Below are 14,311 nucleotides of genomic sequence, written 5' to 3'. Positions count from 1 at the left end.
GCCAACTGGATTACGACTGTACTAGTGGAGTCTTTCGAAGATGGTTGGCCGGGGAGATTCGCGACATTGGGAAAAAGGTCCACAGATTTTTTAACAGTGCACGTCATGTTTTGGGATGTTGAAGCTTTTAATGAAAACGCATTTCTACAGGATACAAAGGGAATCACGGAGACTCAAGACGGAGAATCAGAATCTTTGAATAATGAGGTTGATCGAAGGTTTATCATTTATGGTCAAGAAATCCTGGAGGAGCTTTAAACCATTTAAGTCACCCAGACCTGATGGAATATTTCCGGCGTTACTACAAAAGGAGACCGACTATCTGTCGCCTCATCTGGCCACTATTTTCAGAGCGTGCCTAGGACTTGCATTTACTCCGAAAGCCTGGCAGGTGGCAAAGGTGGTATTTATACCCTAGCCTGGCTACAAACAGCATGGCTATGTCAAGGGAAGGTCGAAGGCCTTGCACGAGGTTGTGCATAAAATAGAAGAATCCTTTGATGCCACGACGTACACATTGGCGGTTTGCATTGACATCGAGAGGGCGTTTAATAAAGTGCGGACCGAGACATTGATCCAATCCTTAGACCAGTACCGGGTGGACCGGGTCCTTAGAGGCTGGATAAACCATATGCTAAGGTACAGGTGGATAAATTGCGGGTCCCACGGCATAAATATAAAGGAGAAACCCAGAGAAGACTGAAATATGCCTGTTCACGGGGAAGGCGAAGATGGGCCAATTTAACGCATCACGTTTCCTCAATAAGACGATATCGATATCTGACAAGGTCATATACCTAAGTGTGATCTTGGACAGGAAACTGAATTGGAAGTGTCACGTTCAGGAGCGTACTAAGAAAGCTCACAGATGTTGGGCACTATGTAGACGGGCCGTAAACTCGAAATGGGCCTGAATCCGAGGATAGTCCACTGGCTCAACAGGAGCGTGATTAGACCAATACTTACTTACGCCTCAGTAGTTTGGTGGACCACGCCCACTAGGGCACTGGAGACTATTCTAGATATCCGACCCATGGACATACAGATTAAATGTGAGGTAGCCACTGCTGCTATGTGACTTATGGCGATGGGAGAATGCATTGAGGATGAGAGCAGCTCATACCATCGTGGCATAATCGCGGCGACGATAGAAAACATAGAAGGAAAGGAAGAGGTTTCCGATCGTATACCTGAGACGTCACTTGAGGTCGAGTGCGAGGTACTGCTGCCAGCGGCAAAGTCTTGTACTGATGGAACCCTAATATTGCTGTCTGGAAGATCATGTTACACGGATGGATCAAAGCTAGGGGAAAGAGTGGGCCTGGGAGTCTACATTGAGAACCCAGGGACTGAGATCTGCCTTAGACTGCATGACCATAATACGGTCCTGCAGGCAGAGATCTGGGCGATCACGGAATGCGTGGGATGGTGTGGTACTAACGCGAGGGCGTCGAGTGTGAACATCTTTACGGACAGTCAAATGACCATAAGGGCAATAACAACCAGGACGGTAAGATCACGAACAGTCTTAGTGTAAGAAAGAGATAAACGCCTTCACTGAGGATGGTACAATCCGCATCGTTTGGGTGCCGGGCCATAACAGAGTAAGGGGAAAAAAGGACAGACGAATTGGCAGTGAAGGCCAGAAAATTGCCGTCGATAAACTTGGTTAACCCGAAGCCCTTCGGGTCGACGCAGTCCGATTTAAGCGACAAACGCATGTAACACTCTAACAGCGAAACAGTCGGTAGGACGGCGAAAATCCTATGGGGGGATCTGGACTCTGAGAGGACGAGGCTATTACTGAAAGGAAGTAAGAAGAATAGCTTTTGGTGTTATAACGGGACACATAGGACTACGAGCTCACTTAAGCAAAATCGGTGAGGCAAATCATGGCATGTGGAGAAGATGATGAGGCGTTGGAGGATTTCCAATGTCATTGTCCGGCTTTCGCGACCAACAGACACCAGTACTTAGGAGGGGACACAATACCAGATATGAACCAACTTAGGGAGTGGTATGGAAAACAATTAGGGATTTAGTAAGTAGCACGTAATTCCTAACTTGAAATTTTCTTTTTCGAGGTTACTTTTTAGTTTTTTAAGCGCACAACAAGCCGATTACTGGCTTAGGTGTGTCTTCATAATGGTATGGGGCGGAATAATATATGCACCCCATTTCGAACCTTACCTTACCTAATCCCGAAATTTTTGTTCTTATATTTCCAGAAACATAAAAACTAAATGGAATTATTGTAGAAACTAATCATTTAATTCGAAGGTTTTGGCCTCAAACATCATATTCAAGTACAGTAGACAACGGATATAGGTTAGGTTAAAGTGGCACTCTGCCATCAGACTCAATTAGACGTTTTCGCCCATTGTGATACCACAGGAGCAGGTAGATGCCTTCCAGTTCCTTCTGTTGTACCATCCAGATCGCTTTAAAGGCCCAAACTTAGACCTGAGAATTAAAGTGGAACTCCTTCTGCCTGCCAGTGCGGCACACACATAGCAGTTGTTCTATAGTCTCTTCTTCTTCAACGTCCTCACAGCTTCGGCAAAAGTCGTTACTGAGAACCTTCAGTCTGACAGCATGTTTTCCGCTAGAGGCATACCCACAGATTCCAGTGTTCCTGGAATGTGTTAGGTAGTTCCTAGTCTCGCAAGCTCGTCCGCTTTACAATTCCCTGGGATATCTCTGTGGCCCGGTACAAAGAACAGGTGAATTTTGAACTGTTCACTCATCTCATCGAGGAATCTGCGACAGTCGAGGGCGGTTTTTGTGTTCAGAAATACGTTCTCCAGGGATTTTATGGCTGCCTGGCTGTCTGAGCAGATATTTATGTCACTCGTCGTTATGACATTATATCTTAGCCATTGCACCACTTCCCTAATTGCAAGGATCTCCGCTTGAAACACACTGCAGTGGTCAGGTACCCTTTTCTATATGACCAGTTCTAGATCTTTAGAGTACACCCCAAAACCCACCTGGTCGTCTAGTTTGGAACTGGCTCAGGTAGGGTGTAATCCATACTGAACATCGGATATTGTATCAAGGATAACACAGTGTCCGTAGCCGCCACATGAACAAAGAAAAAGCTCCCTTAGCCTCACGGCAGTGATCGTAACAATTTGTCTAGCCATAATTTCCAGAGGCATTAGATGTAGCATTAAATTCAGTGCATCAGATAATGTCGTCCTCAGTACGGCTGTGATGCAAAAACAAGCCATCCTTTCGATCCGGGTGAGTATTGAACAGTAGGTGGACTTTTGAAGTGCCGTCCACCAGACCGCAACACTATATAGCATATAGGTCTGACAACTGCAGTATATACCCAGTGCATGACGCGCGGTCTAAACCCCCAACTTTGACCAAAGGCTCTACTGCAGGTGTATAGGGCAAGAGTTGCCTTTCTTATCCTTTCAAAAATTTTAAATTTGAAGTTCAATTTCCTGTCTAGCAAAACACCCAGATATTTTGCGCTTTCTGTAAATGGAACATTCTATCCACCCAAGGAGACAGGTTCCACTGCAGGCAACTTGTATCTCCTGCTGAAAAGAACTACTTCTGCCTTACACGGATTTATACCCAGACCACTTTCGGTAGCCCACTTTGCTGTTGCACGTAGAGCTTCCTGAAGTACATCTCTTAGAGTGCTGGGAATTTTTCCCCTAACCACAATTGCCACGTCATCAGCATACGCGACCACTTTTACGCATTTTTCTTCCAGAGACAATAATATATAGTCAATGGCTTTATTCCAAAGTAGAGGAGACAGTACACCTCCTTGAGGTGTTCCTCTGCTAATCCATCTTTTTAGATCCACAGATCCCAAGCTTGCCGTAATGCATCTTTTAGCAAGTAAGTTACAAGTGAATTTTCTTACGGTAGAGTATAAGTATATTCCAAAACAAATTTGAGGACATGGAAGAAGGTACACGATGTATTTATAAATATTATTTTATTTTAATACGTTATTATCCCTATGGAGACTATATTGGCTTGGAAAACAATGCTGACGACGGAAGATACCAAATGCAGTATTTCTTCATGAGGATTTAGTGGTATTGTGCGCAAAATGCTAAGATTGGTATTTATTACGATTCACTTTAATATGTATTGGGTTGCCCAAAAAGTAGTTGCGGATTTTTTAAAAGAAAGTAAATGCATTTTTAATAAAACTTAGAATGAACTTTAATCAAATATACTTTTTTTACACTTTTTTTACACACTAAAGCAATTTAAAAGTAACAGCTGATAACTAACAGAAGAAAGAATGCAATTACAGAGTGACAAGCTGTGAAAAAATTTGTCAACGCCGACTACATATATGAAAAATCCGCAATTACTTTTTGGGCAACCCAATATTTAAATTATTTTGTTCATTATACTTTTTACAGACGGTATCCACTGCAATGAAGAGGGCTCATAAAGGAAAGACATTTTTTTCTTCTTTCTTTTAGAAAATATAAATTAAAAAATAAATATTTTAAATCAATATATTACATGTTTTATCAGCAATTTAATCCAATTTATTTTATAATGCAAAATATATTCATTATTTCCTATCATTATAAATTGGTAAAAATGTTATTTGATAGAAGTGACAACTTTAAAAAAAAATTGTTTTATTGATTTAATAACAGCTTTAATAAGATTTTTGAGCTTGTCATAAATCCAAATTACAAAATTGTTAATCAATAATAAAAATTCGTTTATAGGTCCAGCGAATTTTTTTATTGAATGAACAAATTTCTTAATTGAACCATGTTTTTCATTTTTTCTGTGTGATGATGTGCATTAGCATCACTTCCTACAACGAGTTTTTTTCCCTGCAGAAGCGGCTTCGACCAGCAACGTGTGCCATATATATGGAAGCCACCCAGTAAACAGACGACGGAAGAAGAAAAACATATAGACTTCTCTTTGCAAGAACACAGGCTATGTGTCTCCCATTCCCCGTATGCTTGAGTTGTTTAACTCCCGGAATTCTTAGTCCACGAACCATTCCTCTACACACCCATGGTTCCTAGATAAGAAGCACGTTAAATCCCCCTGTCATCAAGAAGAACTGTCATCAAGAAAAACTTTAGTGCCGCCGAAGCGGCCTTATAATGGTGGATATTTCTATGCAGAAACCGGAACATAGTCAGGATTCAGAACTTCCACCAATGTTGCGTTAGCCTCGAGTTCATCCTCACAAGATTCGTTAGATCTTATCATGTTGAGCTTCCATACGGGGCAAGTGAGAAAGCAGTGGAACCACTCTTCCTCATGACACTGGACACTTGCGGTGTGGACGACGCCTGCTTAGATGCTTCACTAGCTGCCGCTGTCGAAGTACTTTTTGAGATCCGTCCGTCCCCGCTGGCGTACACCTTGAGCCCAGTCCAACTGGATGACCCACCCACACAGGACTTGTTGTCCCCGTTTCTTTGCCTTCCCCTCTTATTTTCATAGTGGCAGGGGGATTTTCAGTCTTCCACAATCCGCCAGGCTTTATCGTTATAGTCGATAGTTCATCAGGCAAGTGTTCAGCAACAACTGCTGAGACGTCTCCAGATTCCCCAAACGCGCCGCTTTTATAGACCTTCAGTTTCTATTTGTTGAATCCGTAGGATACAACTCCTTCAGACATATTGAGGTCTACGAGACAGCCTGAGTTTAGTACGAATACCGCATGTCTCCGTTCACAATCAGCCTCATGCAATCTACCAGTCTTCCATTCGGTGGCTGAAATATTGGGATTATATTCCCTTAGTGTTCCAAATATCTATTCAGGATCTGAGGGAATCCTTTGTATCCAAGCATGCGCCATTGGTCGAGAAGAAATATTTTCCTTCTTGACTAAATGCATTGCCGTGCCTGGCACGACGATACATTTCAATTGAGCGTTGATCCCCGAAAGCAATTAGTCTGTATCGGCCCCGATACCAGCCTGCATCGTCACAAACTGGAGGAGTCCCAGGAAATTCCGCAAGAACATCGGAGTATACTAATGACAGTCCATTGAATATCCCACACCAATTATTCTTTGGTATGCAGTCCTGTTCTTCGCCCTTGTGGAAAACCTCCATCAACAAACTGTTCCTAGCGACATTAGCAAAGATTCTTGGACCAAGACGCAGAACGTCAACCGCCTAATGGATAACACTATGGTAGCTATTCTTCACTGACTTAAAATTTTTCTCAAAAAAAAAATGAACATATTACGCGTTGCAGAAAAAATTCTTGCAGAGCGAAATAACCAAATGTCCGCTCCACTCAATGGTTAATCAGTAAGTAAATTATTATTTGACTTTCTTACGCTGGTGTTGTTGTCTAGAAACTTCAGCCCCTCATGATTGACGTCGGTTTTACAATATTGAAAGCACCTTCAATGTCAAGAAATGCTACCATTGTATATTACTTAACAGCGAGGGAACCCTTTATGTAACCGTCTAGGTCGTGAAGTGCTGTTTTAGTGAAGTGGGGACAGGCGATCCCCAGGAATATTTGCCCTGAGATATGTTTCTATCAACCTCTTACCTCTAGACTAATAGGTCGAAAATATTGTGCATAATTATGAAAATCGAACCACAAATGCCTTCGCAAATTGCAAAATACGAAGCAGATCTAGGTCAAAATTGGACAAAAACAAGTAAAAGTGGACAAAAAAAAATAAAATACGTCATGCAAAATTTCAGCCAAATCGGATAGGAATTGCGCCCTCTAAAAGCTCAAGAAGTCAAATCCCCAGATCTGTTTATATGACAGCTATATCAGGTTATGGACCGATTTCAACCATACTTGGCACAGTTGTTGGATATCATAACAAAACACGTCGTGCAAAATTTCATTCTGATCGGATAAGAATTGCGCACGCTAGAGGCTCAAGAAGTCAAGACCCAAGATCGGTTTATATGGCAGCTATATCAGGTTATGGACCGATTTGAACTATACTTGGCGCAGTTGTTGGATATCATAACAAAACACGTCTTGCAAAATTTCATTCCAATCGGATAAGAATTGCGCACTCTAGAGGCTCAAGAAGTCAAGACCCAAGATCGGTTTATATGGCAGCTATATCAGGTTATGAACCGATTTGAACCATACTTGGCACAGTTGTTGGATATCATAACAAAACACGTCTTGCAAAATTTCATTCCAATCGGATAAGAATTGCGCACGCTAGAGGCTCAAGAAGTCAAGACCCAAGATCGGTTTATATGGCAGCTATATCAGGTTATGAACCGATTTGAACTATACTTGGTGCAGTTGTTGGATATCATAACAAAACACGTCGTGCAAAATTTCATTTCAATCGGATAAGAATTGCGCACTCTAGAGGATCAAGAAGTCAAGACCCAAGATCGGTTTATGTGGCAGCTATATCAAAACATGGACCGATATGGCCCATTTACAATACCAACCGACCTACACTAATAAGAAGTATTTGTGCAAAATTTCAAGCGGCTAGCTTTACTCCTTCTGAAGTTAGCGTGCTTTCGACAGACAGACGGACGGACGGACGGACGGACGGACATGGCTAGATCGACATAAAATGTCACGACGATCAAGAATATATATACTTTATGGGGTCTCAGACGAATATTTCGAGTAGTTACAAACAGAATGACGAAATTAGTATACCCCCCATCTTATGGTGGAGGGTATAAAAATTAAAGTCGAATATCTCAAAAGCCAGTGAAGATATTATATACCTCAAGCGGACTTTTTTGTATGGATTTTTGAGCACTATCCAGAAAAAGAATTTTGAAAATCGGACCGTGGTGACCAACTTTAGGAACCTGCAAAGAGGAGCCCGGATCACCTAGGACATTTTCCATACGAACCCGCTAACTCCTTATCTCTTTATTTCAAAGAAATTGTTCAGGGCAAATCGCTGAATAGGAAGGTATCTCAGGAGTAAGCTGGAGCACAAAATATCTGCATGAAACGAACCTCTCTTGAGCCGAAACAAACCAATAGAATTCACAATTCAATTGGTTTGTAACTCAAATGTGTCAAAACGAATACTAAGAAAATAAAACACAAATGAATTAAAATTGAGTATAGGAACCAATTCTTGGGTTTTTATACCCTCCACCATAGGATGGGGGGTATACAAATTTCGTCATTCTGTTTGTAACTACTCGAAATATTCGTCTGAGACGCCATAAAGTATATATATGTCCGTCCGTCTGTCCGTCCGTCTGTCTGTCGAAAGCACGCTAACTTCCGAAGGAGTAAAGCTAGCCGCTTGAAATTTTGCACAAATACTTCTTATTAGTGTAGGTCCATAACCTGATATAGCTGTAATATAAACCGATCTTGGGTCTTGACTTCTTGAGCCTCTAGAGTGCGCAATTCTTATCCGATTGGAATGAAATTTTGCACGACGTGTTTTGTTATGATATCCAACAACTGTGCTAAGTATGGTTCAAATCGGTACATAACCTGATATAGCTATCATATAAACCGATCTTGGGTCTAGACTTCTTGAGCCTCTAGAGGGCACAATTCTTATCCGATTGGAATGAAATTTTGCACGACGTGTTTTGTTATGATATCCAACAACTGTGCCAAGTATGGTTCAAATCGGTCCATAACCTTATATAGCTGCCATATAAACCGTTATGATATCCAACAACTGTGCCAAGTATGGTTCAAATCCGTTCAAAACCTGATATAGCTGCCATATAAACAGATCTGGGGACTTGACTTCTTGAGCTTCTAGAGGGCGCAATTCCTATCCGATTTGGTTGAAATTTTGCATGACGTATTTTATTCTTACTTTCAACAACTGCGTCAAATAAGGTTCAAATTGGTTCATAATCTGATATAGCCGCCATATAAACCGACCGATTTCTTGAGCCCCTAGAGGTCGCAATTATTATCCAATTTGCCTGAAATTTACGACGGATTCTCTCATGACCATCAACATACATGTTTATTATGGTCTGAATCGGTCTATAGCCCGATACAGCTCCCATATAAATCGATCTCTCTATTTGACTTCTTGAGCCCCCAAAGGGCGCAATTCTTATTCGAATTGGCTGACATTTTACACAGGTCTCCAACATATAATTAAATTGTGGTCCAAACCGGACCATATCTTGATATCGCTCTAATAGCAGAGCAAAGCTTTTCTTATATCCTTTTTTGCCTAAGAAGAGATGCCGGGAAAAGAACTCGACAAATGCGATCCATGGTGGAGGGTATATAAGATTCGGCTCGCTGGGACGAGCCTGTTTATTGTTTACGCCAGTTGTTCCGGATGGCATGTCCCTTTTTTTTTGTTGATTCCCAACAGATGATTGTTTATGTAATTTACTTTGCCCCTTTTTGGTAGCCGAAGACAGAAGACGGGAATTTACATGGAGAAGGGTGTGGTACTTTGCCTGGCAATGAGTACAGCCGGTCCTGGTGAAGCAGGATCCTTGAGAATGGGAGTGGGCGAGGCAATTTTGACAGTATCCGTATTTCTTTACGACTATCAGTCTTTCAGAAATGTTCATATTTCGAAATCGCTGACAGCTTCTAAGCCCATGCGGTTTTCGGCATAATCTGCAAACAAATTTTGTTTGCTTGGCCTTTTCGATGGAGTTCATAGTGCTGTAAGAGAAAAGTTATTAGAAATTTGGATTTGATAGGGATTAATACAAAATATGGTTCAAAAGTATGGATGTTAGAAAGGATGCGAAATTAGGTGAAAAGGTATTTTAGGAATTTTCATTTGAAATTACGATTAGCTTCGTGATATGCTTTGTTATTGTACCCCTTTGGGTAAGTACATCAGCAACTCTAACGCGTTTATCATCACCGTGATAGACTTTGGTGATTCTGCCCAATCGCCAACTATTTAGAGGGAGGTTTTCGTCCTTGATTACAACGAGCATTTCTTCCTTTAGATCTTCTTCAGGTTTCTTCCATTTATGGCGCTTTTGCAACTCTTTCAGGTACTCGTTTTACCATCTCAAACAGAATATTTGATGGATTGTCTTTAGCCTTTGCCAACGGTTCTGGATTGAAATGGGTGTCTGACTAATATCAGGTTCCAACGGAGCCAATATTGGGGATCCGATTAAGAAATGTCCCGGCGTTAATGCTGCTAAATCTGTTGGATTTTGAGAACTTGGAGAGATCGGCCTAGAGTTAAGGCATGCTTATATTTTGGACAGCAATGTCTGGAATTCTTCGAATGTAAATTTTTGGAGGCCTAGGGTCTTCTTAAAATGCTGCTTGAAGCTTTTGATCCCAGCTTCCCATAGTCCCCCCCGTGTGGGGAGCTCCGGGGGAATAAAGTGCCAAGTCAAATTTTGATGTGAATAGTTTGTTGTTATTGTCTTATGCTATGCTTGGATAAATTCCCTTGCTATTACTTTGGATGCTCCAACAAACGTTGTTCCATTATCGGAATGTAAATGGAGAGGAAAACCCCGTCGGGAAATAAACCAACTGAAGGCTGCGAGGAAAGAGGACGTGGACAAATCTTATGTCGTCTCTAGATGTATCGCCTTAGTTGAAAAGCAGACGAATATACAAACGTAGGCTTTGGATTTACCACAGCATCTCCCGGCATAGCTCTTCATGTCGAAGGGGCCGGCAAAATCAAGACCAGTATGGGCAAATGGACGAGAAATTTCACAGCGTTCAGGAGGCAACGCAGCCATTATTTGTTGTTGGCATTTTTTTCTTGTAAATAATACAAATCTTGCACCGGTGAAAAATGGTCTTTATAAGATTTTGAACCTTAGGAATCCAGTACTGAGTACGTATAAGACGGAGCATAAGTTAATTCCCACCATGTAGGGTGATCTTGTGAATGAATAGGATTAGCAGTCGGGAGTACTGACAGTTGTAGGGAAGTAAAATTGGATGTCTATCGTTATAAGATAACATTGGAGACAGTTATAATCTGCCGCATACACGCATAACTCTTTCGGCATCAATAAATGGGTTTAGCGATAAAAGTGGGCTCGTTGATGGAAGGGGCTTTTTGGAACTAAGCACCATGTACTCGTTCGGATAATATGCCCTTTGGCATATGGAAACGAGTTGTTTTCGGACAAATAGAATTTCGGAGCTTGTGATTATTTTGTCGGATCGATGTTAGTTGGGACTAAATTTTGGATGTGTATTGAAATAAAAACGATATACGTAGGCGACAACTCGAAGTGCGTTTAAGAACGAAGAGAATCGGTCAAGAATATCGTCGAAATTTTGAAAATACGTGAACAGAACCTTAACTGGCTTTTTCTCCAGATCGGTCTCCTTATTTATCGAACTTTTAGGCCAATAATTCGATGATTCTGATAACCTTTGAGGTCCGTGCCGCCAAAGTTTATTCCTTATTAAATCAGTTGGAGAAGTACCCCGGCTCGCCATATCTGCAGGATTATTTCCAGAATCAACATGAGACCATTTGGAAAAAAAATTGCCACAAACGTTTTCCATCAACAAGGGGGTTTTGCTAACCACGATAATACAATTGTGGAATCCGCCCAACAAAACAAGGAATAGTTTTGGATATCGAACTGTGGAATCAAATTATCCACCGTTTCCGCTAAGAGTGTAGCTTCACAAAGCTCTAATCGTGGAATAGATAAGGTTGGCGGAATTACATAATTGTATTTATAAACGAAAAGTGGGGATTTTATAACCCCAGTTCGGAAACTATTTTTTTGACGTAAACATAGATAGTTCTACCCGTTCTCACACAGCATATTTTTTATTACTTTTTTTCGATTTTCTCCCACTGTGTGTCGTGGGTTTCACTCAAAGCCTGCTGTTCTTTAATATACGACACTAAGTTAAATTTTTTGCGATTTTTAAATAAAGAATCCTTTACTGAATATTTTTGCAAAATCATGCATGGGTCTAGGATGATTTTTTGAGGTTTTATTAAGTGAAAAATGGCCTCCTGGGAAGGTTTTCATTAAAACAGCTTGGCACTCAATGTGCTAGAGCCACGTTATTCGTTGGAGAGTTTCCCGGAAAATGTGTGTTAACGAGTAGTTCTAGTGTTTCCTCACTAGACATTTTCCATGCATTCTCTGACTTCTAAATAAATCCCACCGTAATAGGTCTCGAAGATAGGATCTTCCGTAGCCTAGAGGCCTCAGAGGTATCCTCCACGGAGCCGCAGAACTCCACCCAGGATTTGTTCTGAGCCTTTTTTAGCTCGCTTGTATTTTCTAAGCTCAGCCCTATAGACGTTCCAATCGTTTGGTGCCCTTGTGGCTTTCACTCTATTGAAGAGTTTTCTGCAGTCCTTTCTTAGACCAACCAGTTCTGGGGTCCACCATGGCGGTCACTGTTTGCACCTTGGCTTGGTACTAGGACATGCTGAGACAATCGAGTCATCTTCCGCAGTTTCCACTTGCTTTTCGGGTCTAGAAGGAACTGTGTGCCGAATCTATCCCAATCCGCCTTTATTACAAGTTACCAGATTGCAACTTATACTTGTAATAAATTCAATTAACAGCTCATCCCTTTCGTTTATACACGAACTTCCCCATATCTGGTTGTTGTAGCAGTTTGTTCTGTTCTATCTTTCGTCTGCTTGATTCTGTTGAGTGTCCAGATCCAGGAACTCTGCGACTAAGATGGGCGCGTTCAGAGGGATTTGACTCTAGCTGGGCAGTTAAACAGGTGACGTGTGTCGTGTGTTCCCAGTTCACAATCGTAACATACATCTTCCACGTCAACATCAATTCTTGCTCTGTAGGAGTTGAGGCAGCTGCATCTGCTAAAACTACTCTGGTTTGCCGAGGGAGGTCAGTTTCTTCAGGTGCAATGGGAGGCGGTCGTTCTCCAAGGCACATCAGAGGGGGGTGGCAGTTCACTGAAGCGGCGATTGGTATACCCTCTGAAGCCAGTCCAATCGGCCTTATGATTGGTATACGTCCGGCGCTCAGAGGTTATGAAGTCGGGTGGTCGGTCGATGATGAAAATTATGGGGAGGTAGTCTGACCCCAAAGAGATGACAACTTGCCAGGATACGTCACTCAGGAGATCAGGGGATGCAATGGAGATGTCTCGCGAACTGCTGCACCTCCTCGTAATCCTAGTGGGGGCATCCTCATTCACCGTGCAAAACGTGGAGCTTTCAATCTGCTCTGCCAAAGCTATGCCACGCTGGTCGTTACCTAGGGGAGAATGCCATGACGTGTGATGCGCATTAAAGTCCCCTAGAACCAGAAGATTATGGCCAGATAACAACCCACTTATGTCGGCCAGCCATTAATCGGGACACTGCTACCAACGTGCGGTATGTACACGTTGTATAGCTCTATCTCGGCAGTACCGGTCCTGACTGCTATCCCCATGCATTCCATGTAGCGGTGAATAGCGCCATGCGCAGGCGAGATAGGTCTATATTGCACGGAATGGTGTATTACGAAGGCCAATCCACCAATTCCATTCCTTGAGCGATCCTTACGTAGCACATTGTAACCGTGACAACTGTGCAAGCTGTAGGTGTTGGTCAGTTTTGTCTCCTGGATCGCTGCGACCAATATGCTCTTCCAACTCATAAAGTCCACGATCTCATCGATCTTGCCACGAAGTCCGTTGCAGTTTAACTGCAAGAACGATACACTTCCCGGCACTGGTCTGGCAATATTTGGGCTGGGATGCTGGCGTTGCGTAAATTGCCGTACGGGAGAGGTCGGGGGGGTCACATAGTCCGACGACGAGGACGCAGCAATTGGCCGGTCTGTGGTAAGTTATGCAGCGCCAGTGTGGGCACGTCAACTTTGTGACACGCAGTGGAATAATATTCAGATCTGTCAGAATGCCGCCCTTCGAACTGCGACGGGCTGTCTCCTCAGTTCTCATGTGGACCACCTCCATCAGGAGACAAAGATCCTACCAGTGCAAAGACATAACTACATGCTGTCTAAGCAATACCTTTTGGGCTGTTGTCGCAGAAATCATCCAAATCATCATCTTGTGGATAGATACCCACCGCCCAGAAGCCTTAAGGTAGATCTACACGATCTAGAGCGTGAGGTCCAGCGCTACAAGAGAGAACCTCTAGATCAAGCGGCATATCAAGCGGGTCTGAACAACATTCATGCAGACACGGTAGCAGACGCGTTAATTGGCTACCGGGTGAATGTAGTCCTTGGAGAACGACCGCCACCCATTGCACCCGAAGAAATCGACCTCCCCCGGCAAACCAGAGTGGTTCTGGCTCAATTACGTTCCGGCAGATGCAGCCGCCTCAATTCCCACAGAGCTAGGATTGATGCCGACGTGCAAGATGTATGTCCCGATTGTAACCAGGGACCGCACGATACACGTCACCTGTTTAACTGCC

Source organism: Stomoxys calcitrans, chromosome 1 (assembly GCF_963082655.1).
Source record: "Stomoxys calcitrans chromosome 1, idStoCalc2.1, whole genome shotgun sequence".
NCBI lineage: Eukaryota > Metazoa > Arthropoda > Insecta > Diptera > Muscidae > Stomoxys > Stomoxys calcitrans.
This window is presented reverse-complemented; position numbering follows the sequence as displayed.